We start from the raw sequence: 27966 nt of genomic DNA on the forward strand, positions 1-27966 counted from the left end.
CAGGCACTCCTACGTACAAGCAGCATGAGCATTTACACATCCCAACCTCACCGCCAAATTCACGCAGCTTTTCAGAGAAGACCTGGATCCCAGACAAGCCTTTTCTCTGAAGAGTCCCTGGTGCTAATGACAATTCTGATTGGGACCTCTGCAAATAAAGCCCAAGTAGCAATTTGTGCTACCCAGAACAGCAAGGACATCACACCTTATATCGGGAACAGATACACAGAACAGTAACCAATACTCAGCATCCAAAAAAATACATTTTGTACCAGAACTGCCAGATCTCTAAACTGCTTCTGCAATTACCCAGATTGAAAAAAAAAAAAAAAATTCACAAGCACCACATCAAGGGATACAACTTCGACCCAGATTCCACGGATTCCCTCGATGATGGCACTTCTGTGTTCTAGACGCAGCTTCCGCCTCTGGCAGTTCTTGTGTTTCAGGCGAGCGCGGGCCCTTTGGGCTTTCTTATTCACAAAATCCAGCTCCAGCTGCAGGGCCGTCAGGGCCTCCAGTGTGGGCTGATCCCTGGGGGCTCTGGGGCTTGGATGTTCCTGGCGCTGCTCCTGCGAGGACACCTGCTCCTGCTCCTCATAGGCCACCACCTCCACCTCCTCCATGATGTCTAACACCAGCAGCTGGAACTCCTGCCCGAATCCCGCCAACTCTCCCTCCTCCAGGGCTGCACCTTTCCCTACCGGCTCCACCCAGAAGAGGGCGGCCTCTTCGCCTGGTGCACTACCTGCGGCCTGCATTGCCTCTGCCGCCCCCACCGCGCTGGTAGGCCCCAGGGTCCCTCCCTCGAGAAGACCCGGGCTCACAACTAAGACCCAGGATCCCGGGGTGCTGCCGCCTTCCTCTGGCCCCATCTCACTCTCTATGGTGTTCTGGCCGTAGCCCAGAGCCACAAAGAAGCTGGACGTGAGAGCACAGCTGGTGGCCGGCAAAGTCCGCCAACCAGCCGCAGTCTACGTGGCACAACCAACTGGTTACTTGCCCACAGCCAATGAGCAGGGAAAGGGAGACAGGCATGCGCAGAACCGTGTGCCACCACGCACGGGTAATATGGTGGCGGGAAGGAGCTGAACTCTATACCCTGACCTCCAGACCTCATCACAGAACCAATCAAATGGAGTCAAAAGGCGTTCACTCACGGGACACACCCCTTGGAATTCTGGGCACGCAGGGGCCCAACTTGGCTCAGTGCACAGTGCGCCGGTCCACACAAGCCGTTTGCCTGACCAACAGTATAGATGTGCCAGACCAGTGACTGGGCAAGCCAGGCCAGCTGGAGTCGAAGGCAAGGAATCTGAAGGTGACACTGCAGCCACCGTCAAGCTTGAAATTGCCACTGGGGAAGCGGGCGACTCTGTGTGCTCAGGGGTTCACACAGGTGACACAAGGTTCGTGGGTACGTCAGGGACACAGGTGCTCACCTTGGATCTAAACGGCAAGCCACGGGCAGAGCGTGGGTGGGTTTGGTGGGGGGTGGGGATCGGCGGGGGAGGCGCTGTTACCGCTGACCTCACCAAAGTTCACCGCCTGCAGAGTCCGTCCCTAACCGTGTGCCTTAGGCTTGAGCAGTGTCAGGAATGCAGCCATACTCTGAGGATGAAGCAGCACACTTTCCTTGGCTCGCTCTTTGGGCCCCACAATGCAGCCCCAAGCCAAACCACCCTGGAGCCCCTGGCCTGCTGTCTGTCAGCTCTTGGTCTTTCCCCTGGCCCACAGCTTAAAGCAGGCATCCCAGCGGCTAAGGATGTGCTCCTGCGGATGCAATTCCCAGAGAAGCAGAGCTCCTCCTGCAAGTGTTTCAAGTGGAGTAAAGTGCTCCTCCTGACCATTGCTTACTCTCTTCCTCTCGGCCACATAGCTAACGTGGGCACACTCACGTTAAGTGCCTGGATAGATGCAATGCTCACACTCTGCCTCCTAGAATGTCTGGTGTTTCACACTGAGCACCTACATTAGGCCACACACACACACACACACACACACACACACACAGGAACAGGTGACACAAGCACATATGTGTACACACACACATGTAACACACAGGGACACAAATGCAAACAGGTGTTTCAGAGACTGAAGAACCAATGGTTTACATGAAATGCAGAGATTTCCTTATTTCTCATAGGGAAATGTTCATTCTGATTATCAGATGTGAAATATAGAGAAGTTCAAGTTTCATGAAGGAAAATTAGTGCCTAGATTTTGATGCAGTTAATACAGAGATCTCCCTATTTCATGGTGGACAGTCATTGTTTTCTATGTAAGAAATACAAAGAATTAAGTATTTCATGAAGAAACAGTGGTGCCCAGAATTTCTTTTATGAAATAGAATTCCAATTTCCTGTTGGTTCCCATATCTTAATTGCATACTTCATGTCAGTAAAATTTCATTGAGATTTTTACATAGGAAATGGATACAACTTCAGAGGTCAGACAGGAAAGCATATGCTCAACTTTTCATATCTGAACTATCTGGAATTCCCCATTCATGTAGGAAAAAGTGTGCACAGATATCCACATGTGAAACAGACAAGATTCCATATATGATGGAAAAATTATACAAGTAGATTTTCAAACTATACAAGTAGATTTTCAAACATGAAGTACATATTTCCTATTTCACGTAGAAAAATCTGCACCCATGTTCTCACATGTGAGATAAAGAAAATTACATATTTCATACAGAAAAATCATCTTTCAGATTTTCCTTGGCACGAAGCAGGGAATGCAAAGCAGTGCTCTGGAACAACCCAGAAAAATAGCATAGGAGGGGATGTGGGAGAGGCTCCAGGATGGGTGGGACCCCGATATACTTACGGCTTCTTAATGTTGATGCATGGCAAAAACCATCACGATATTGTGTAGTAATTAACCTCCAGTTAACATTTATGAAAATGTTACAGTATGAGAAAAGTGAAAGAACAAGGGGACTCGACTCTGCTCTGTGGTGACCTAAATGGGAAGGAAATCCAAAAACGAGGGGATATGTGTACACCTAAAATGGATTCACTTGGACATACGTACTCAGAAACTAAAACATCATTGTAATGCAACTATACCCCAATGATAATTGTTTCAAACACCTTACACATCAAGTATAATTCCAGCAGTGAATAAATAAATGGTAGCCTCGTTTGCAATATATATCCATTGAGACATTATTCTAAGTTAAATATTTCAGTTAGAGGAAGAAGAAATCTTTTACGTCACATGACATTGTGAAGTTGAAATCCCTTCATTATAGAAACAGAGTAGAATGTGGTCCTTGGGCTACTGGAAATGGTCCGTGATGGTCCAAGTTACCAACTTTTAGTCCCAGGTTGAATAAGCTCATCAAGGAAGATACTGTAATAGAGGCAGGGTGGAAAATGGTGCTGCAGACCTCAGCCCAAGACCTTTAGTGGCATTAGAAACCCCAATACCACCAACAGAAAGCCTCTCAGCAAAGTGTAGTGAGATATATTACAGCCTTCCCATAGAGCCCTCTAGGCCCTTGGGCCTTGGGATGGGGAATGAACTGTGGAGCTTGGGAACAGGCTGTGTCTTGCAGAGTCCCAGAGCCCTTGCTGAAGCCACTGACTGGTCTGGACCAGGTTTGAAAGCAATGGCCAACGTGTTCCATCCCCACCTCCATGACCGAATGGTTGTGGCAATCTGCATGGGTCACAGTCTACAGGACCCAGCTCTCCAACTGGGTAGACTGAGGAGGCTGAGGGTCAGCTACATGCTGGGTACCTGGCTCCCTCATTGAAGGTGGCTGGGCAGTGTATGGGGGCCTTGGTAAGAGGAGGGCACAGAGAACTGAGAATTACCTCTTCCACCTAGGACTGAGCACTGCTGGAAGTAACAAGAGTGGGTGCTAGATGAATGCTCCATGACTAGAAAAACCAGCCTGCACAGGGACCCCTCCCCCCCAACCAGGACCATGGAGGGTGAACGTCAAGCTTGGGACCTATCTTTTCAGGAAATAGGGAATAGGGAATAATATTTGCTTCCCTCAAGGATTACAGGAACACAGTTAGCTGACCACCACCTTACTTCAAGAACATACGATCTGACAGCAAGAAATTTGCAAGAGCTAATCACACCTATCCCTCACCTTTCCTATACATAGCCTTTGCTGAACGCTTTGAGGGAGGTTTTTGTTTTTGTTTTTTCTTTTTTCCATTGCCTTAGGCTTTTATTCATTTTTAATAGAAGCATTTAAAATTGTGAACACTTCTAGACATGCATCTCATGAATTCTGTTACGCTGTGTTTTTATTATCACTTAGTTAAAATATTTTCTAATCTTTCTTTTTATTTTTTACCTCTTTTTTAAAATTTATAGCAATTGGAGGCTAATTACTTTACAATAGTGTAGTGGCTTTTGCCATACATTCACATGATACAGCCCTGGGTGTACATGCGTTCCCCATCCCGACCCTCCCATCTCCCTCCCCATCCCATCCCTCAGAGTCATTCATCCCAGTGCACCAGCCCTGAGCACCTTGTCTCACGCATCAAACCTGGAATGGTGATCTATTTCACATACTATACATGTTTCAATGCTATTCTCGCAAATCATCCCACCCTCGCCTTTTCCCGCCGAGTCCAGCAGTCTCTTCTTTACATCTGTGCCTCTTTTGCTGTCTCACATATAGGGTCATCAGTACCATCTTTCTAAGTTCCATATATATATGCGTTAATTTACTGTATTGGTGTTTTATCTTTCTGGCTTACTTCGCTCTGTATAATAGGCTCCAGTTTCATCCACCTCATTAGAACTGATTCCAATGCATTCTTTTTAATGGCTGAGTAAAATTCCATTGTGCGTATGGGTCAGAGCCTTCGTCTCCATTCATCTGCCGATGGACATCTAGGTTGCTTCCATGTGCTAGTTATTGTAAACACGGCTGCGATGAACATTGGGGTACATGAGTCACTTCCGGTTCTGGTTTCCTCGGTGTGTAAGTCCAGCAATGGGATTGCTGGGTCGTGTGGCCATTCTATTTATAGTTTTTAAAGGAATCTTCAGATTTCTTTGTCACTGGGTGCTCTGGACCTTTGGGTGAGAAAGGAGCTGTCGTTGGATGTCACCTAGGCTGTCTAACCAAAGCACTCCTTGCTGGATTGCCCATTTGGTTAGGACATTGAGTGACGTGGATGAACTATGCAGTCCATATCTTTCTTGGGTTCTTCCAGGCAGCTAGTCTAGCTCCTCGATTTGTTATTGTCAGTAAGGAGTTACGGAGGACTTCCTATCCCCCCGGCACTGTGCAAAGATTGTCCTGGAAGGTTGATAATGTTATCAAACCCATTGTCCAGGGGAAGAAACTGAGGCTCAGAGAGGTAGTTCACCCGTTCAGGGTCACACAACTAATAGAAGCAGAGGAGCAGGATCTGAATTCACCTCCTTTGGGCTCCAGTATCCAAGCAAATGTGGTCATGCTTGTTATTCTTGGGTCCGAACATTAGTTACCAACTGCACCAGCCCTGAGATCCAGAAATCAAACCAGATTGGATTTTTTGATTCTTTCCCTTTGAGCCCTGGAGGAGGTGGATATAGTTCACTCCTGATCCTGCTGGGCTGTTTGTGGCTCTTGCCCTTTTACGATTTTCTCTTCCGTGATCCCACTCATGGTAACCATTGCTCTAGAATGAAGACAATACAGAGTTGATGGGGATTTCCTCTTTTCAAGCTTGTAGGGTAACGGATTATTTACCTACAGATGGATGACGCTCACTATTGGGAGTAGGAAATACAAACAGGTTAAATGAAATTATTGTTAGAAATAGACTTTTGCCAATTTTTGCTTGTATATGTAGGAAACTCCTGTTGTTTTATCGTTTTTCCTTTGCTTGAGACATGGAAATGGGTGCCTTTCCTCTGGACTCAGTTACCAGTAGAAAAACAGTAGAAGCACAATGATGGTTGACTCTGCTTCAGGGCAGGGAGCAAGATGGGGGCTGGGCAGCTGGGTGACCTGGAGACAGTGCTCCCCCAACCGAAATGGGACAGTAGTTCTCAGCCCCAGCCAGGCTTGAAGCCCTGTGACCGAGAATGGCCAGGTCTTCTGCTCTTTCAGGCAAGCCTAAAATCTTAATTTCTGTGTGAAACTTCCAGGTTTCTGAATTGGCCAGCACATTCTAAGTTAAAAGCGACAAATAACGAAAGATTGGAAAGCATTGGGTCAAATCATTGCTTCCTAAATAACACGTCTGCTTGCCCCACGTGGCTCTTGCGCTGTGAGTTTGCAATCCCTGCTTTAAGGCTTGGCTTCTTTCTTTGAGTCATGGACAGAAAGAGTAAAAGACTTAACGCTTTGGGAATATGTGGGAAGAGTCCAAGTGGTGACTCAAGAATCCATGTCTCTAGCCTCGCCTCTCTGTCTTGGTTTTCTTTGTGTCCCAGGACAAGGGATTTCTCAGGCCCTCTTTTATTTCTAATCTGTAAAATAGAAGCACAAGCTGGAATCAAGGTGGCTGGGAGAAATATCAATAACCTCAGATAGGCAGATGACCCCACCCTTATGCCAGAAAGTGAAGAAGAACTAAAAAGCCTCTTGATGAAAGTGAAAGAGGAGAGTGAAAATGTTGGCTTAAAGTTCAACATTCAGAAAACTAAGATCATGACATCCGGTCACGTCACTTCATCACAAATAAATGAGGAAACAGTGGCTGACTTTATATTTCTGGGCTCCAAAATCACTGCAGATGCTGATTGCAGCCATGTCATTAAAAGACACTTACTCCTTGGAAGGAAAGTTATGATGAAGCTAGACAGCATATTAAAAACAGAGACATTACTTTGTCAACAAGGGTCTGTCTAGTCAAGGTTATGGCTTTTGCAGTTGTCATGTGTGAATGCTAAAGTTGAACTATAAAGAAAGCTGAGAGCTGAAGAATTGATGATTTGAACTGTGGTGTTGAAGAAGACTCTTGAGAGTCCCTTGGGCTGCAAGGAGATCCAAACAGTCCATGCTAAAGGAGATCAGTCCTGAGTGTTCGTTGGAAGGACTGATGTTGTAGCTGAAACTCCAATATTTTGGCCACCTGATGGGAAGAGCTGACTTATTAGAAAAGACCCTGATGCTGGGAAAGATTGAGGGCAGGAGGAGAAGGGGACAACAGAGAATGAGATGGTTTGATGGCATCACCGACTCAATGGACATGAGTTTAGGTGCACTCCGGGAGATGGTGGTGGACAGGGAGGCCTTGAGTGCTGCTGTTAATGTGGTCGCAAAGAGTCAGACGAGACTGAGCAACTGAACTCAACTGAACTGAAAATTGATCAGTTTTAACAAATCCGGTGTAGTGTTCCCTTCCATCCCTCCCATTCTATGTTTCCCAGTACTTACCTATGCTGCCAAGATTGAGCTCTGTATAAATTAGAAATGCACGTGGTTTGGTCTGATGTCATTTTTGAATGTCAGTAACTGAAACATTCTCCAGGCAAGTTCCATTTGTCACTTGTATTCACCTGCAGCTTAAGTCTACTGCTAACGCCAACAGGCCAGTTTGAGGCAATGCGATTTTTTTTTTTTTTTTTAATTTCAGCATTGAGCATGTTAAATATTTGTGGTTTTCTGGTCCTGCTCCTTTTTCTGTGAGCATGCTACATCCTGTTTTCTTTCTTTCTTTTTTTTAATGTAGGCATAAATGAAATCTCAGAAGGTGTTTATATGACTGTCAAGCCCAGCGATTCCAGGAATACAGAAAAGTCAGATAGTAGCGAAAGTGACCCTATCAGTGATGAGGAGCAGAGGTCCAAGAATGAGCCAGAAGTTGCTGAAGACACAGAATTGTCTCAGATGGGAAAAGAGCCATCTGCTTTCAAAAAAAAAAAAAAAAGAAAAGAAGAAAGTCCAAATTGGCAAACCCAGTAGAGATAGAAGAGGAGCTGAAAGCATGTCACCAGCCAGTGAGAAAGCCAAGATCAGTCAAGGAGAAGATGAGCCCCCAGCTTGAGAAGGACTTTTCAGACAAAGCAAAATTCTTTCCTCATCCCACAAAGGATAAGCTGAAGGGAAAAGGTGAGACTGACTCCCCAAGAGTGCATTTGGGCCTGGATTCTGATTCAGAGAGCGGATTTGTCACAGATTTAAGAGAAGACCTTTCTGCACTGGAGAGTCAAAAACCTAGGAAGGAACCCAAAGAAACATCTCCCAAGCAGGAGGGTAAGTGACTGTATCAGTTTCTGCTTTCTTGATTTGGTTTTAGAATGCCACATTGCCATTTATACTATCATATGTCATGTCACCCTCAGACATCATGAAGTGTGCACAACAAAGCTTGGGGTATCTCCAAGTCACCTAGCTAGTTACTGAGCAGGACAAGGACTTGAGCTGGTCCTGCCTACCTTTAACCTTCTTGATACCCAATGTGGTTGATTTTGAGCACAGGAGAAGAAGTCTCTTAGAAAGTAATAGGTGCTTCCAGCAGTCAGGTCATTTTGAACCTAAGCAGTTTCCTTTCCAATATGTTCACTTACATGCCTCAAGTGGTTATCAATGCTAAGACGTTGGACAGGGCTGAAATTGAGAAAAGCGTTCAGTTCAAAGATCTTGATGAGTTTATTCTCCCTTACCTCCCCTCACACTGCCCAGGCATCTCAAAATACATTTTCTTACTAGAGTGTAAGGTTTTCCGGGTGAGCGGCACCAGCCTGCTGAGTTCTTCTTCAGGTCTGTAGAAATCCAAGGGGCATTGTATGATGCGCACCAGAGCCTGTTTTCTGCCATATTTGCATTTAGCTGACATGGGCCCAAGGCCTCTCAACCTTGGCGCTATTGACATTTTATGCTGGACAGTTCATTGTCCTGTTTATTGAAGGATGTTTAGCAGTATCCCTGGTCTTTACCAACCGGATGTCAGTAGCATCTACCCAGTGGAGGACTTCAAAAGTGTCTTGACAAAGCTAAATCTCACCTAGTTGTGAACTGCTGCCTGAGTCTTAGCAGTTCTCCCTTTACTGCTGTTAGGGACTGAACCAGCAGTGGCTTCTTTCAAACTTGAGACACCCCAGGCATGTTGGTAGACCCTACAGTGGAACATCAGTCCAGTTCAGTTCAGTTGCTCATTCGTGTCTGACTCTTTGTGACCCCATGAATTGCAGCACGCCAGGCCTCGCTCCATCACTAACTCCCGGAGTCTACCCAAACCCATGTCCATCGAATCGGTTATGCCATCCATCCATCTCACCCTCTGTCATCCCCTTCTCCTCCCGCCCCCAATCCTACCCAGCATTAGGGTCTTTTCCAATGAGTCAACACTTCGCATGAGGTGGCCAAAGTATTGGAGTTTCAGCTACAACATCAGACCTTCCAATGAACACCCAGGATCCATCTCTTTTAGGATGGATTGATTGGATCTCCTGTAGTCCAAGGGACTCTCAAGAGTCTTTTCCAACACCATAGTTTAAAAGCATCAATTCTTCGGCGCTCAGCTTTCTTCACCGTCCAACACTCACATCCATACATGACCACTGGAAAAACCATAGCCTTGACTAGACGGACTTTTGTTGGCAAAGTAATGTCTCTGCTTTTAAATATGCTATCTAGGTTGGCCATAACCTTCCCTCCAAGGAGTAAGCGTCTTTTAATTTCATGGCTGCAATCACCAGCAGCAATGATTTTGGAGCCCAAAAAATAAAGTCTGACATTCTTTCCACTGTTTCCCCATTAATTTCCCATGAAGTGATGGGACCAGATGCCATAATTTTAGTTTTCTGAACGTTGAGCCTTAAGCAAACTTTTCCACTGTCCTCTTTCAAATTCATCAAGAGGCTCTTTAGTTCTTCTTTACTTTCTGCCATAAGGGTGGTGTCATCCACATATCTTAGTTTATTGATATTTCTCCCAGCAATCTTGATTCCAGCTTGTGTTTCTTCCAGCCCAGCGTTTCTCATGATGTACTCTGCAGAGAAGTTAAATAAGCAGGGGGACAATATACAGCCTTGACGTACTCCTTTTCCTATTTGGAACCAGTCTGTTTTTCCATGTCCAGTTCTAACTGTTGCTTCCTGACCTGCATACAGGTTTCTCAAGAGACAGGTCAGATGGTCTGGTATTCTCATCTCTTTCAGAATTTTGCACACTTTATTGAGATCCACACAGTCAGAGGCTTTGGCATAGTCAATAAAGCAGAAATAGATGTTTTTCTGGAACTCTCTTGCTTTTTCGATGATCCAGCAGATATTGGCAATTTGATCTCTGGTTCCTCTGCCTTTTCTAAAACCAGCTTGAACATCTGGAAGTTCACAGTTCACGTATTGCTGAAGCCTGGCTTGGAGAATTTTGAGCATTATATTACTAGCCTGTGAGATGAGTGCAATTGTGCGGTAGTTTGAGCATTATTTGCCATTGCCTTTCTTTGGGATTGAAACGAAAACTGACCTCCTCCAGTCCTGTGGCCACTGCTGAGTTTTCCAAATTTTCTGGCATATCGAGTGCAGCGCTTTCACAGCATCACCTTTGAGGATTTGAGATAGCTCAACTGAAATTCCATCACCTCCAATAGCTTTGTTCATAGTGATGCTTTCTAAGGCCCACTTGATTTCACATTCCAGGATGTCTGGCTCTAGGTGAGTGATCACACCATCATGATTATCTGGGTCGTGAAGATCTTTTTTGTACAGTTCTTCTGTGTATTCTTGCCACCTCTTCTTAATATCTTCTGCTTCTGTTAGATCCATACCAGTGGAACATAGGAATGATTTAAAAGATATTTGGCCCGTTGGTGAAGCAGTCAGTGAATTTCTCCGCTGGCTTGGCAAGTGGCTGTTGATATGCCCAAGAAAGATAAGAATTAATTAAGAGCCCAGGAGAAACATGGCCTAAGAACAAGTTGGAGATTGTAGCCATAAAACCTCTTGTACTTTGTGAGTTACATACACGGATAGCCAGTTTTAATTATGTAGCTCAGTGGTAAAGAATCTGCTTGCCAATGCAGGAGACGCAAATTTGATCCTTGGATTGGGAAGATCCCCAGAAGGCAGTGACAACCTACTCCAGTAGTCTTCCCTGGAGAATTACATGGACAGAGGAGTCTGGTGGTCTACATAGTCCATGGGATCACAAAAGAGCTGGACACGACTTACTGACAAAACAGACAACGGGCAGCTTCTGATAGGACCCATCTTCTCAGTTCTGTGTGCCCTAGGGTTTTCTTAGTCTCACTGCTTAAAGCAGGAGGGGGGATGGGTTTTGAGCTTTTATCCTCTGTGTTTGTATCATTGTGAACTGTTGCTGAACCTCAGTTCCTGGAATTCATTGAAAGAGGATGGAATATCTCTCAGTGATGCAGGGTAGGATGATAGAGAGCAGTTGAGTCGGTCAGGAAGGATGGATCACCACCTCATCCCTTAAAATTATGAGTGGCATCTGAAACATCCAATTCTGTGTGGATTGCGGTTTGAGGGACCACTTCTGATGCTGCAGAAAGCAACAGGAGTAGCATTTTTTCCATGAAGTTTGTGGAATTGTTGGGTCCCAGATGGCAGTGTTCCTATGAGTGATAGATTTAAACTATTCCTTTCTTTCTGAAGTCGACTGTTTGTTTAGTTGTGGATTTTTTCACAGCTTCCAGAAAGGATTTCAGATATACTGAAAAAATGGAAATCAAGACACCGAGAAAAATGAACATGAAATAGTGAGAGATGTAGGGAAATTTTACATACAGAAATAACTATGTCAGCCTTCAGAATTAGCAAAGTCACTCTTCCCTTTTGGCCCTGAGCTTCCTGCAGTTGAAATGAAAAGGGAAAAAACATATGAGTGCTTTAAAAGAGCTCATGCGCCCCCCCCAAATACAAGGCACTCCAGGTGATAAAATGAAGCTGAGCTGTTCCTCTCACTGGTGTCAGAAGGAAGTTTCTCTAGGATCCTCTGAACGTGGTGGGAATTTTATGTAGAGGATTATTCTGAAACAATAGGTCAGTTAGAGGAACTTCACAGAAGCTGAAATCCAGAGCCACCTGAGGATGATTTCGGTCTTGAAGAATTGGCTTCATGTCAGACTCTGCAGTTGAGTATCTTTTCAAAGGTGTGATTTCACTTATGTGTTTATTAAGTGACTGGTGCTTTGAAGAGTGCTTGGTGACCTCCAAGTGATCTTCAGTTAGAAGTGCAGCTTATACAGAGAAACTGAATCCTCAGATCGAAAGATGGCTTTTCTAGCTAGAGATGCCAGAGCAGAGGCTAATGGAGCTCGTTTCAGGACCTTGACTCCACTTACATGTGTCATATCAGTCGTTTCCAGCCTTCTCTGAAAAAGTCCTTTTTTAATGTACAAGACAGTAACCTAAGTCTGATATAAGTAGGCTAGTTGGGTGGGGTCGCCTTTGGAGTGTTGACTTTTAAGAAAGTCACTTCTTTTTGAGACTGCAGGTGAGTATATACTCCAAAATTTTTAAGACAAATGGAATTTTCCATGGCCTTTCCTCTTCCTCCCCACCATCCCAGTAAACCTTCCATATCCTTTAGGATTTAAAGCGTTTTAGTGACTAAATGAAAACTCCCCCAAAGTGTGTCAAGCCTGGAAAGTTTTCAGATTGCATACTCCTGCTTTGTTGTTGTTGTTTGTTTGTTTGTTATTTTAATTTGAAAAAGAGCCCGAATGGGACTCTTTCAGAGAAGTTACCACTCTACAAAGCCAGTTGTTTGCTTTTGCACGATGAGAGAGAGAAAGGGCCTTTTTGTGGTTGCCCTTTGCCCAAGAAGGATCAGACTAGCTTATCCACAAGGACAGTATATTTCTTAACCACATGGCAGAAAAGAGAGGCACTAACATTGCTTTTGCAAGTTAGAAGCCTTGCCTGTGGGATCTCTGCCTTTTAAAAGGGGCAAGCTCAAAGCCACTTCTGCCCCTGCAAGGGGAAGGGGCAGAGGATGTGACCGATATCTGAAAGGTTGTCCTGGGAACAGGTGGGGGCAACCTCACTCTAGGTAGAGATCTTCTCTCAGTCCCACCCTGTGTTCTGGCCCAGGCCTTGGGCTGAATTCTTCCCCGGAGGAGCAAGAGGGCCAGTCAGTTGTGTAACCACCAAGACCCCCTCCCCCCTCGGGTGGAAAAGTCAGCCTGTCAGCACTGTTCTCCTTTCACACTCCTTGGTTTTCCTAGAACAACAGTTAACTGAAAATTTCCCCTAGAATAATCAAGAACTCACGTCTTTTCTGGGTGACAGAAATCTAAAAATGACAGGCATGGAGTCATGCAGTGGAAGCATGCTGAGCCCCCCAAAAAGGTGTTGTCATTAAGGGCTTGCTTGGTGACTCAGATAATAAAGAATCTGCATGCAATCCTGGAGGCCCAGGTTTCTTTCCCTGGGTTGGTTAGATACCCTGGGGAAAGAAATAACAACCCACTCCAGTATTCTTGCCTGGGAAATCCCATGGACAGAGGAGCCTGGAGGGCTACAGTCCATGAGGTTGCAAAAGAGTTGGACACGACGGTGCGAACTCACTTTCAGTCCTTATTAAACCTAGTTTTATGTCCAGGCACATCGTCTGAGACCAAGGATGCTGACTTGCATCCGTGTTTTTTTTGTGTGAACCCGAGGGAATCCTCTCTGGGGATGGATGTTCATCTGTCCAGTGCCTGGGGCCCCTGCAGTCATAACGGACCCCTTCGCTTACAGATGAACACTCCTGTGGTCACCCCCGGGCCAGCCCTTCTCACTGCCTGACCTCACCCTCCAAAATTCTGCCTATTCCTGGGCATGTCTTGGCTAAAACTGTTCTCTTCCAAATTTTCCCTGCTGTCTGTTGAAATCCTGCCCTCCACTCTCATAGCTCATTTTCTCCCAGTAGATGCACTCCAAAAGGCAGCATTTTTCAAACTCAGCCACTCGTAGTCATTATTTTTGTCATTCCCAAAACCTGCTTGTTCACTTATTGCCCTAGTATATATTTTTTATCTGAAGCAGCAGCTGTTTAAAAAAAAATGAACTCAATTTGGAACTGAAACTTAACTAGCACACAGTAGGGAAAACAGTATTTTGTGCTGTGCATAAAAGATGCAAAATGGAGAACTACAGTCAAAACGAAAGCAAGGCTTCTAAAGTCTCCATAAATACCATTGTGCTGGGGATGGTTCTGTCCATGGTGTGGAGTTCCCTTGAGTGGTAGGTGTCAAGGCTGCCAGGACCACACTGAGACTCTTCGGGAAGGAATTAGAAGAGATGAAAGGGAACACTCTTCATTCTGGGTGGTTCATTGGTATTCAGTGCTTTGGCCACTGGGAGGCTGTCTGGTTCCTTGGGGTACATGCTCTGTAGGTTTCCTGTCCAAGCAAAGGATTCCTGTTAATGACCAGACGGACTTTGGCTAAGTCTTTCTCAAAGTGCTTACTGAACTCTAACTGTGAAACAAGGTACTTGCAGCGATTCTGTTTAGCCAGTGGGTCATCGACTAACAGGTGGGCAACTCCAGGCCAAGGGGTGGGTCATGTTGGCCTCAGTCCCTCAGAGGCCTTGACAAGTTTCTCAAATATGAGCAAGCCCACATTTGAGTAACCCAAGGAGTCTGATATTTGAAGTTGCACATGCTGAAGAAGTGGCCTAAGCATATAAAGCAAGAATATGCCCATTCATGGGGAGGCCCTTGGCATGACAGCCTGGGATGGTCACCTAGAACTCACTGACCTGGAGACCCTGCAGGTCAGCCTGAGTCCCGTCTACTTTCTGTTTTGTTTTTTCATGTGTTGGCTTCCGTCGTAGGTGAAGCTCCATCATCCACAACAGTGGGCAGCCAGTCTCCCCCCGAAATGCTGGTCCTCACCCACTCGTCCTCCCAAACTTCCACGGCTGGGGTCACGCCCACCAACGGCACCATCTGCACAGTCACGGTCCAGCAACCACCACCACCACCAGCAGCAGCATGAGAAACCCAGTGAAAAAGCAGAGGCCAGTTTTACCAAAGGAGACTGCCCTGGCCATGCAGCAGGTTGTGTGGAACTCATCAAGTAAGTTTCAAACGTCCTCCCAAAAGAGGCACATGCAGAAGATGCAGCACCAGCAGAAGCAGCAGCAAAGCTAGCAGCAGCAGCCTCAGTCTTCCAAGAGGACGAGATATCAGAACAGACAGGCTGTGAAATGTACCGAGCCTCCCTACTCTGCACTCCATGGCAACAGCTCTTTTTTTGCCACATGGACAGGAGAAAAATAGTCCTTGTTTTATTTGTTTACTTCCCCTTGGTTGCCTGGCCACTGTATCCTAGAGGTCTGACACGTTCCATTTGGCATTATTTTTAAAAATTAATTTGCAGCTTGCTGTTTTACTTTTCTTTTTTCTTTTCTCATTTTACAAACAGTGCATACGTGTCTTCTTAGAATGAAGTGAAATGGATGCCTAGACACACAAAAATCTACAGTCTTGATTGAATGCATATTTCATTCTCCACCCTTTCTCAGAGGTATTGTTAACCATAGGGTCTTTTTCTAATTCACGTATGCATATGTATTTTTCTGTAAGTTGGCTTAAAGCTCAACATTCAGAAAACTAAGATCATGCCATCTGCTGGCATCACTTCTTGGCAAATGGATGGGGAAAGAGTGGAAACAGTGGCTGACTTACATTTTCTGGGCTCCAAAATCACTGCAGATGCTGTTTGCAGACATGAAATTAAAAGATGCTTACTCCTTTTTGAGTTTATTTTTGTGTATGGTGTTAGAAAGTGTTCTGGTTTCATTCTTTTACAAGTGGTTGACCAGCTTTCCCAGCACCTTGAAAGGAAAGTTATGACCAAGCTTGACAGCATATTAAAAAACAGAGACATCACTTTGTCAACAGAGGTCAGTCTAGTTAAGGCTATGGTTTCTTCAGTGGGCATGTGTGGATGTGAGAATTGGGATAACAAGAGGGCTGAGAACAGAAGAATTTAAGCTTTTGAGCTGTAGTGTTGGAAAAGACGCTTAAGAGGCCCTTGGACTGCAGGAGATCCGACCAGCCCATGCTAAAGAGATCAGTCCTGGGCGTACATTGGAAGGACTGATGCTGAAGCTGAAAGTCCAATACTTTGGCCACTGGATGCAAAGAGCTGACTCATTTGCAAAGACCCTGGTGATGGGAAGGATTGAAGGCAGGAGAAGAAGGGGACGGCAGAGGATGAGATGGTTGGATGGCATCACCGACTCAAAGAACATGGGTTTGGGTGGACTTCGGGAGTTGGTGATGGACAGGGAGGACTGGCGTGCTGCAGTTCACGGAGTCGCAGAGCGCTGGACATGACTGAGGGGCTGAATGGAACTGAAGTGTCTTATGTGTGAACCTTAAAGTTGGGAATTTTGAAAGACGTGAATGTTTGCATGTTTAATCCTGTAAGTTAGTTCACCTCCCTGGCGTACATTGTCACCCGCACACATCCTCTACAAGTCGTTGTGCTTTGTGTGCTTTACTGTACAGAGTGCAGTATTACAGTATCTTTATTTCAAGCCCAGGATGTCCATAAGAAAGCATAAAAGCAGCAGTGATGTACCTGGTATTGTACTATCTAGCTGATTGTGTTAGTTGGTTGCTTAGGCTAACTTTGTTGGACTTCTACAAAGAAATTGGACTTAGGAACATGCTCTAGGAATGGAACCTGTTCATAAGTAGGTCACTCACTGTACTATTTATTTTGAAAATCTGGTCTTTTTGACTTTAAATAGCTTTTACTGGAGCATCTCTTAGAAAAGATGGACCACTGGTATTTGTTTTTTATTTGTTTGTTGTTTTTTTAAGCAGAATTTCTCATGAATTTGAATTAACCAACTGACAACCATCTGGGGGAGGCGAGCAGAGACCAGGCTTCCCGCTCTTTGACTCAACACATGACATTAACCGTATCGTGATAGCTGGAGCTTCCAAGCCCTATTGACAGCAAACGCCCAGATGCACTTTATAAGTCTTTCTGTCTCCATACAGATCCACAGGCTGATGATTGAGATACAAAGGGGAAACCAGAATTGAAAGAGACACGTATACCCCAGTGTTCATTGCAGCCCTGTTCATAACAGCCAGGATATGGAAGCAATCTAGATGTCAATGAGTAGACAAATGGATAGGAAAGCTGTGGTACATATACACAATGGAATATTACTCAGCCATTAAAAAGAATACATTTACCTCAAGATTGCTTTGGCTATTCGAGGTTTCTTATATTTCCATACAATTTGTGAGATGATTTGTTCTAGTTCTGTGAACAATACCATTGGTAGATTGATAGCGATTGCATTGAATCTATAGATTGCTTTGGGTAGTATACTCATTTTCACTATATTAATTCTTCCAATCCATGACCACGGTATATTTCTCCATCTGTTTGTGTCCTCTTTGATTTCTTTCATCAGTGTTTTATAGTTTTCTATATATAAGTCTTTTGTTTCTTTAGGTAGATATATTCCTAAGTATTTTATTCTTTTTGTTGCAATGGTGAATGGTATTGTTTCCTTAATTTCTCTTTCTGTTTTCTCATTATTGGAGTATAGGAATTCAAAGGATTTCTGTGTGTTAATTTTATATCCTGCAACTTTACTATATTCATTGATTAACTCTAGTAATTTTCTAGTAGAGTCTTTAGGGTTTTCTATGTAGAGGATCATGTCATCTGGAAACAGTGAGAGTTTTACTTCTTCTTTTCCTATCTGTATTCCTTTTATTTCTTTTCCTGCTCTGATGGCTGTGGCCAAAACTTCCAAAACTATGTTGAATAGGAGTGGTGAAAGTGGGCATCCTTGCCTTGTTCCTGACATTAGGGGAAATGCTTTCAGTTTTTCACCATTGAGGATAATGTTTGCTTAATGGAACTGGAGGAATCAACCTGCCTGACTTCAGGCTGTACTACAAAGCCACAGTCATCACGACAGTATGGTACTGGCACAAAGATAGAAATATAGATCAATGGAACAAAATAGAAAGCCCAGAGATAAACCCACGCACATATGGACACCTTATCTTCGACAAAGGAGGCAAGAATATACAATGGAGAAAAGACAATCTCTTTAACAAGTGGTGCTGGGAAAACTGGTCAACCATTTGTAAAAGAATGAAACTAGAACACTTCCTAACACCGTACACAAAAATAAACTCAAAAAGGATTAAAGATCTAAACGTAAGACCAGAAACTATAAAACTCCTAGAGGAAAACATAGGCAAAACACTCTCCGACATAAATCACAGCAGGATCCTCCATGACCCACCTCCCAGAATATTGGAAATAAAAGCAAAAATAAACAAATGGGACCTAATTAAAATGAAAAGCTTTTGCACAACAAAGGAAACTGTAAGCAAGGTGAAAAGACAGCCTTCAGAATGGGAGAAAATAATAGCAAACGAAGCAACAGACAAACAATTAATCTCAAAAATATACAAGCAACTTCAGCAGCTGAATTCCAGAAAAATAAACGACCCAATCAAAAAATGGGCCAAAGAACTAAACAGACATTTCTCCAAAGAAGACATACAGATGGCTAACAAACACATGAAAAGATGCTCAACATTACTCACTATTAGAGAAATGCAAATCAAGACCACAATGAGGTATCATTTCACACCAGTCAGAATGGTTGCTATCCAAAAGTCTACAAGCAATAAATGCTGGAGAGGGTGTGGAGAAAAGGGAACCCTCTTGCACTGTTGGTGGGAATGCAAACTAGTACAGCCACTATGGAGAACAGTGTGGAGATTCCTTAAAAAACTGGGAAAAGAACTGCCATATGACCCAGCAATCCCACTGCTGGGCATATACACCGAGGAAACCAGAATTGAAAGAGACCTGTGTACCCCAATGTTCATCGCAGCACTGTTTAAAATAGCCAGGACATGGAAGCAACCTCGGTGTCCATCAGCAGACGAATGGATAAGGAAGCTGTTGTACATATACACAATGGAATATTACTCAGCCATTAAAAAAAAATACACTTGAATCGGTTCTACTGAGATGGATGAAACTGGAGCCAATTTACAGAGTGAAGTAAGCCAGAAAGAAAAACAATAATACAGTATACTAATGCATATATATGGAATTTGAAAGATGGTAACGATAACCCTATATGCGAGACAGAATAAGAGACACAGATGCATAGAACAATTTTATGGACTCTGAGGGAGAAGGTGAGGGTGGGACGTTCTGGGAGAATAGCATTGAAACATGTATATTATCATATGTGAAGCAGAACACCATTCCATGTTCGATGCATGAGACAAGGGCTCAGGGCCGGGGCAATGGGATGACCCAGAGGGATGGGATGGGGAGGGAGGTGGGTGGGGGGTCCAGGAAGGGGAACACATGTAAACCCATGGCTGATTCATGTCAATGTATGGCAAAAACTATTACAATATTGTAAAGTAATTAGCCCCCAACTAAAATAAATAAATTTATTAAACAACAACAACAACAAAAAAAACATTTAAATCAGGTCTAATGAGGTGGATGAAACTGGAGCCTATTATACAGAGTAAAGTAAGCCAGAAATAAAAACAGAAATACAGCATACTAATGCATATATACATATATATATATATATATATATATATATATATATGATTCAGAAAGATGGTAATGATAACCCTAAATGCGAGACAGACAGGGAAAGAGACACAAAGGTATAGAACAGTATTTTAGGCTCTTTGGGAGAGGGAAAGTGTGGGATGATTTGGGAGAATGGAATTGAAACATGTATATCATCGCATGCAAAATGAATCCCCAGTCCATTTTTGATGCATGAGACAGGGTGCTCGGGGCTGGTGCACTGGGATGACCCAGAGGGATGGGATGGGAAGTGAGGTGTGGGGTGGGTTCAGGATGAGGAACACATGTACACCCGTGGCAGATTCATCTCTATGTATGTCAAAACCACTACAACATTGGAAAGTTATTAGCCTCCAAATAAAATAAATAAATTTATATTTAAAAAAATTAAAAAATATAATAATGGAGAATTTGAATGAGGAATAAATATATAACTGCATGGGGGGGGATATCCAGTGGCTGCACCAAAAGGAGCTCTTGGACATGAAATACAACTTGGGTAAGTGCTGCTGACCTGGCCTCCACTGACAAAGGTTTGGATAGGAACTTCTTGGCATGTCTAGAGTTAGGCCCAAATGTGCACTCAGTCAAAAGTAGTCCAGGCCGCCTTACCAATCTTAGGGAGAACACAGCATCTTAGGGAGTCTAACCTGGAGAAACCAGGTATGAAGCAGGAGCTGGCAGAAACCCGTTTTCCTCTCTTCCAAATACCAACATCAGCAACAAATTCATGACAACAACTGTGGTAGCTTCTCCTGCTTGTGAGCTCTGACCTGTTGTAAAACTGAGAGAAATCTCAGTAGCCTGAGCAGTTTGATCATTGTCCTGTCAGCCCAATGATCAGTCCTGATGCCCTGTCTGGAAGATTAGATCTGCTGCCACTAAACACATCAGAAAAGAAATATATCCAAGTTGTAGCCCCAGCTCTGCTCATCTTAGCTGTGTGCCTCAGTTTCCTCATCTGTGAAATGGGTATTCTAGGAGTATACACCTCCTTAAGGTTGGAGTAAGGATTAAAAGAGTTCACATTTATAAAGTGTTTACAACAGTGCCTACAGATCATAGGTACTCTGTATTTGATAGAGAAAAAAGCTTATACAAATGATAAATTTCAAAGTGAATTGAGTGGACATTTTTCAGAGGTTTTATGTGAGTACTTCCTACAGAATCACCGCAGGGCCCCATTTTCAGTATCCTCAGGACCTGACGTTCATGATCATGCTTACATTCGTGGTCAGCGTGGTGGATGCCCATTTTACAGATGAAGACATTGGAGCTCAGGGAAGCTGGGTGATTCTCTGCACGGGCTCATATGACCAGGGCATCCCCGACCCAAGGTTTCACACCTGTTAGGATTCACCTTCTGACCTGGTGTGAATGAACCCATGGCTTGGGATGGGCGATGAAGTCAGTATCCTCTCCCCTCCCCTCCTCTGGCAGAGTTGAAAAAGGCAGAGATGCGGCAGAGCCTAGAACAGGAGCAGGACCAGCTCATTGCTGAGGTGAAGAAGCAACTGGAGCTGGAGAAGCAGCAGGCAGTGGCCGAGACCAGGAGGAAGCTGTGTTGTACCAACTGCAAGAAGGAGGATGTTTTCTACTGCTGTGGAATATCAGCTACTCTGACGACCCCTGCCAGAAGGCCCACTGGCCCGAGCACATGAAGTCTTGCACCCAGTCAGGTGGGACTAAGAGTGTCCCCTGGACCCGACTGTGGTGGACGGGTCCTTGGCTCCTCCTGGATCACAGGGCGCTTGCCACGCTCACTCACCACAAATGACTCCTACATACATGAGAGTAGCAGGCAGACACGTAGCCAAGTCTCCAGGCACCATTGTCTCCACCCTCCAGTTTACTTCGATGCATTCACTTGTGTGAATGGAGCTTGTAATGACAGCCCAGATGACTTTAGCTTCATGTGGTTTGCTGTGGTTCCCTGCTTGGGGCAGTATTTGTCTCTGTCCCAAGCAATGTGGTCATCCCTGGTAGCTAAGGTGGTAAAGAAACTGCCTGCAATGCAGGAGACCTGGATTTGATCCCTGGGTCGAGAACATCCCTTGAAGAACGAAATGGCAACACACTCCAGTATTCTTGCCTGGAGAAGGCCGCAGACAGAGGAGTCTGGCAGGCTTCATTTCATGGGGTTGCAAAGCGTTGGAAATGTGAGTGACTAAGCAGACACACACACACACACACACAAATCAAACACATCTTCTACCCCATTCTGCAATGCACAATGTACAATATACTAGACAGCCCCCACCATGGAGCCCATCTTGGACTCAAGGCTATAACAATCACTAGTGCTTATGTGAAGGACAAAGTGCTGCTTTGGAACTAATCTGCCTTTTAAATCTCTTTCCAAAACACAGCAAGCAGATCCCAGGCCAAGAAACTCTAGCTGGAGACACCACCTAGTAAGACTTGATTAATAATATGTATTAGTAATATTTTATACTTAGTGCTCATTTATGCCCAATACTAGAGTTCTGTGTTTAGAAGAAGTCTCCACTTCAAAGAATATATTTAAACACAAATAACATAAATAATGTGACAAGGAAATGTGTCAGTGGATTGCTAAATTTTTCAAGGGTGGTAGATAAATGACCCAAGTTTGAGAAGCTTAGGCAGGGGTTCGTAAGCTTTTTTTAAGAAGGTCTAGAGAATAAACGTTTTAGGATTTGTGGTCCATGTGGTCTGTGAAAACCTTTCAACTATGCTGTAACAGGGTGATAGCAAGTGCATGGGGGTGCACACTCGTCTAAAAAAGGAAATTATGAAATTGGAACAGTCGTACTATTTGCTTCACGAACATGCTTATATCTCCAGAATGATTTAATAAAACTGATGGTGACTGCAGCCATGACATTAAAAGACACTTACTCTTTGGAAGGAAGGTTATGGTCAACCTAGATAGCATATTTAAAAGCAGAGACATTACTTTGCCAACAAAAGTCCGTCTAATCAAGGCTATGGTTTTTCCAGTGGTCATGTATGGATGTGAGAGTTGGACGGTGAAGAAAGCTGAGTGCCACAAAATTGATGCTTTTGAACTGTGGTGTTGGAGAAGACTCTTGAGAGTCCCTTGGACTGCAAGGAGATCCAATCAATCCATCGTAAAAGAGATCAATCCTGGGTGTTCATTGGAAGGTCTGATGTTGTAGCTGAAACTCCAATACTTTGGCCACCTCATGCGAAGGGTTGACTCATTGGAAAAGACCCTAATGCTGGGTAGGATTGCGGGCGGGAGGAGAAGGGGACGACAGAGGATGAGATGGTTGTATGGCATCACCTACTCGATAAACATGGGTTTGGGTAGACTCCGGGAGTTGGTGATGGACAGGGAGGCCTGGCGTGCTGCAACTCATGGGGTCGCAGAGAGTCAGACACGAATGAGCGACTTTCAGTTCAGTCAATCTGTCATGTCCCACTCTTTGCGACCCCTAGAACGGCACCACACCAGGCCTCCCTGTCGTTCAGCAACTCCCAGAGTTTACCCAAACTCTGCTGGATGGTGGTGATGCCATCCTCATCTCCTGTTGTCCCCTTCTCCTCCTGCTCCCAGTTATTCCAGCGTTAGGGTCTTTTCTGGTGAGTCAACCGTTAGTATCAGGTGGCCAAAGAATTGGAGTTTCAGCTACAACATCAATAATTTCATTGAACACCCAGGGCTGATTTTTAGGATGGACTGGTTGGATCTCCTTGCAGTCCAAGGGACTCTCAAGAGTCTTCTCCAGCACTACAGTTCTAAAGCATCAATTCTTCGGGGCTCAGATTTCTTCACAGTCCAACTCTCCCATTCATTCATGACTACTGGAAAAACCATAGCCTTGACTAGATGGACTTTGGTTGGCAAAGTAATGTCTCTGCTTTTTAATATGCTATCTAGGTTGGTCCTAAATTTCCTTCCAAGGAATAAGTGCCTTTTAATTTCATGGCTGCAATCACCATCTTCAGTAATTTTGGAGCTCCACAAAAAAAAAAAAAGTCTGACACTGTTTCCCCATCCATTTCCTATGAAGTGATGGGACCAGTTGCCGTGATCTTAATTTTCTGAACGTTGAGCTTTCAGTCAACCATTTCACTCTTCTCTCTCACTCTTAAAAATGAACATATCTTCAAACACAGTCTGGAATTCCTGTGTCTGGGAAGGCTTCGATCCAGCTATTCAGGGACCACACTGTAACCTGGGTGGAGCTGGTTGGCATGTCTTAACACATGGTAGTTTGCACAGAGCAGGGTTCCCCGCAGTCCTGGGAACTACTATGCTCGGCGTATATGTGACTTCTGTCCCCCTCTGCACTCAACTACCACCCCTCAGCAGGAAGTAGACCCCGATGTGAACACGGAAACACTAAATAAGTTATCCCAGGGCACTTCCTCCGAAACTCAGGCAGCCCCCCCTGTAAACCAGCGCCTTGAAAGCGAAGGGGACGCCAGCTGAGAAATGCAAGGACAGTGGCTCGGTGAGTATCCATCGCACACACCTAGGGCCAAACAGAATCTCAGAGCAGCCCCCTCCCAATACCATGGTGATTCCCGTGATGTGGGAAGTTGTCTGTCTTCAGGCTGCATGTAGAGGACAAGTGTTGTCTAGTAGAACCTTCTGTGATGATGGGAATGTTCTACATCCCCTCTGCCCATTGTGAAAACCTGCGACCAGCCTCATATGGCACTTGAACAATGAACACTTGAACTGGGGCTAGTGTGACCAAAACCTGGATTTCAGGTTAATTTAATGATAATGAATGTAGATACAATAGCCATGGGTGGCTGGTGATTGCCATATTGGACACAGACATCAAATTTCTGATTTTCCCAGGGGGTGCCATATTGATTGCATGCAGATGTTATTTTAGAGGACACATTGGTCACTTTTTACCTTTGTAGTCATTATGATTTTAATTCGTGTGTATCAGGGAAAAACATCAATTCATCCCAGAAGTCAAACCTCTTTGACTTTATTGATATCATTGCCTAGGAAGAGGTTATTGTGGAATAAAAGTGAATTGATATAATATGATTTAGTATATAGGTAGCCTTGTCTATCCATGGATTTCTCATGTGTACATGCAAACAACCAAAATTCCATCTCTGTTTGGTTGAATACATGAATGTGGAACCGTTGGATACAAAGGCACAGTTGTATTCATCCTTCTAGGCCATTTTATATAAGGAACTTGCACGTCCTTGGATTTTAGTATCCTTGGGGGGTCCTGGAACCATTCCACCTTGGGTACTGGGGGATGGCTGTACATCCTTTGGGGATAGGATAGAAATCCAGAGAGTAGAATAGGTCAGAGAGGGGGGAGTTGACAAACAGTGTTCTTGAAGCTGAGGCTCTAGCATTGAGTAAGGGGCCTCCCTAGTTCTGTGTCCAGGGAGATGGAGCAGAAAAGGGCACAGGGCTTAGGCCACACTGACTGGCCTGGCCTTCCCTCCCTGAGCATGCCAGGCAGAGGGCCTTAAGGTGTTGTCGGGGCCATGATGAGCACCCCTATGGATCCCCGGGCTTCCCTGGGGTGGGGTACTGGGGAGGCCCTGTTTAAAACAGTGCCTTGGCTCCATCTGTCTTTTTCTGTGTTTCTAGATCCTTGACCTCTCTGGGTCCAAGGAAATACCCTCTCCTTTCTCTTATGCTCCAAGCTAGACTCTGGTACATGGCCCCCTGATGGTTGTATGTACTCTCATGTTCCGCAGGGGCAGGGGAGTCATCTCCTCCAGGGGAGTCTGAAGGGTTCAGCGAGGTGGTTTGCAAACTGTGGTTCCTTAGGGATCTTTGAGGGAACCCTGGGCTGGTCAGTAGAGGTGAAGGATGGCTTAGCAAGCAGCTTTGAGGCATTTCTCCAAGTTGAGAATTTACCTTATTTGTGTTAGTTTTTTTTTTTTTTTTTGCTGTGTTTTGTTTTGTTTTTTTCAGTTCTGAATCAAAGACAGAGAGAGTTTCTATTGCTGAACTGAGGTGGGGCAGAAGATACATTTGGTTTGGACAGTTCTTCTGCCCTCAGAAATGACCATAGTAAATTAAACTGTGTGAACTTGTCCCTGAGGTCCCAGCATCCACATTCCGTGGAGGCCTTCAGAGGAGAAAAGCATTTCTACGGAAGTGATCTTTCTGTAGAAATATTTCTTATCGAGGAATAACCTGGCAGGCTGTTTTGGGTAGATTATCTGGCACTAACTTTTCTAGTTCTCTTCTGTGGAGTTTGAGCTGTGTTCTTTAGGCTTCCCCCTGCAACCTCTCAAGTAAGTTTTAGGGCATTCTAAAATGGTTCATCCTCAGTGAGAACAGTTCTGCTTCTTTCAGGGCCCTTCAGCTCCAGGGTCTTTCTCTCTCCCAGATTATTGTCTTCAGCTGAAAACCAAACTTTTGTTTGTTAGTTAGTTTCTGCATATTGAGTACTTAGAGCAAGAAATGATGTATCTTGTTAGAGTGGCTGGAGGTTTCCCAGTGGCACTGGAAGCGGGGTTTAGATCCAGGAGACATGATGAGAGAGTGGCATGAGCTGATTTTCGGGGGAATATGAAGATGAATAGGCATGGAAGTATGACTGAACCGCCTGTCAATTCCCTTCTCACTCTCACTCGGGTCTTGTGACTGCATCTGGAGGACACGTTGAGTTTGGAGCTGAGGTGTCTTCCTCATCCCTTCTTCTAGCTTCTCTTTTTAACAATGGCAGAGGAGACTTGAGACTTCAACAGCAGCACAGCACCCACCTCGAGTTTTCTGCTACAGTTGGGTTTTCCTTATGTTGATTTGTAGAGTTGCCATCTGTGTAGGGCAGGTATTCTGATTTCCTGCTTTTGGTGTTGATAGAAGAGTTTTTGTTTGACTTAAGTGGAAAGTGAGTTTAGAAACATTAGCTGAGCCATAAGTAGGGGGACTTTGGATGTGTCAAAGCCGTGGAGGTGGTTGGTCGGTGGAAGGGTTCAAGTTGGGAAAACACTGCTGCAGGCAGGGAGCCCTGTTGGGGATTTGGAGCAGCACAGTGGTGTCATCCACATGGGAAGAGGAGGATTGGTGATGCTGTGGGGTACAGAATCTGGTGTGACAAGGAGGCTTGCATGTACAAACGTGGTTGAGAGATACAGCATCTGGCAGTTGTGAGGTGAATGAGGTGTTTCCTGGCCTAGGGGTTGGTGGACCACCAGTTTTTATCAGAACTGCTGTTGTCAGATGAAAGCAGCCAGAGATGGCACATAAAGAGACGTTCCTGTGCTGCAGTGAACTTGCACTTGGGAAAGCAGGCATTGGGCTGGATTTTGCCTGTGGACCATCATTGGTTGACCACCCGACCTGAAGCACCCTAGTGTGTGAGGGGATGAAAAGGGAGGGTGGAGAGAAGAGGTAAGGGTCTAGAGATGCTGGTGAGTTGGTGCAGAGGCTGGAGTAGGAGAAGAACATCTCAGGGAGCCTGATGACTAGAGGGGACAGAGGGAAGGAGCCTCAATTGTCAGCATTTATTAGGGAGTGTTTCAGGATTATTCTAGAGTGTGAGCTGAGCTGGAGGTTCCTGGATGCCTGATCAGGACTGTGAGCTCACGCCTGTTCATTTCCCCTTGTTTGCACTCCACAGCCTTCTGGCTGAAGGCTTGTGTCAAAGCAGACAGACCAGCTCATTTTCTCATTCCTCATATGCCTGACGACTTCTGTATGTGCTCACTGCTTGCTGACAGTGTAGGTGGAAGCTGGAGGAAAGCTGAGCGTTACAAACATGGAGGTTCCTGTGCTCTTTATCAACCTCTGGAACCAGGCTGGTTAAGATGAGGGTCTAGTTGAGAGAAAGAAAGGTTAAACAGGAGTTAGGAACTTCCTTTGGGTGTCCATATCACTCTCCTGTTCACTTGTCTCTTCATCTTAAGATTTTAAAGTGATGCATGCATATCGAGTTGACCCTTGAACAACATGGGTTTGGATTATGCAGTCCAAATCTGAGCGGAATTACGTTCCTGTAATGAATGAATTTCTACACAATCTGTAGCTGGTTGAATCTGTGGATGTGGATATGGAGGGCTGGCCATGAGATTAAGTTTCCATGCAATCTGGTGTCCATGGTGGGTCGTGGGATGAATCCCCTGTACCATCCCTGATACGACGGGATGTGTGTAGTCAGAGAAAGTAAAATCACACAGGGAAAAACAATTCCTTGCCCCAGTCTTCATGGCTATTTTTTGCATCCTGTACTTATTTATAGATAACTTATTTCCTCATATTGCTGTTTCTTGACTTTATCTAGACGTTGTGTGTTGACTTGTGACTTTTGAAGATGAGAATTGGGGTCACTTATCACCTCTCTTCTCCCCTCTCTCCAAGACCACTCTGTCACTGTTTGATGTGCTCTATAGGCTTCCTTGCTCCAGTACAACACTTATTCCTTAGTCCTTGTTCTCCCAGCTGGAGGAAACTGTCTCTGGACCCCTCTCTTGGTGCACATTTATTCCCTCACGTCTCCTCCACTGT

Source organism: Giraffa tippelskirchi, chromosome Y (genome assembly GCF_054371585.1).
Source record: "Giraffa tippelskirchi isolate mGirTip1 chromosome Y, T2T-mGirTip1v1.2.pri, whole genome shotgun sequence".
Classification (NCBI taxonomy): Eukaryota; Metazoa; Chordata; class Mammalia; order Artiodactyla; family Giraffidae; genus Giraffa; species Giraffa tippelskirchi.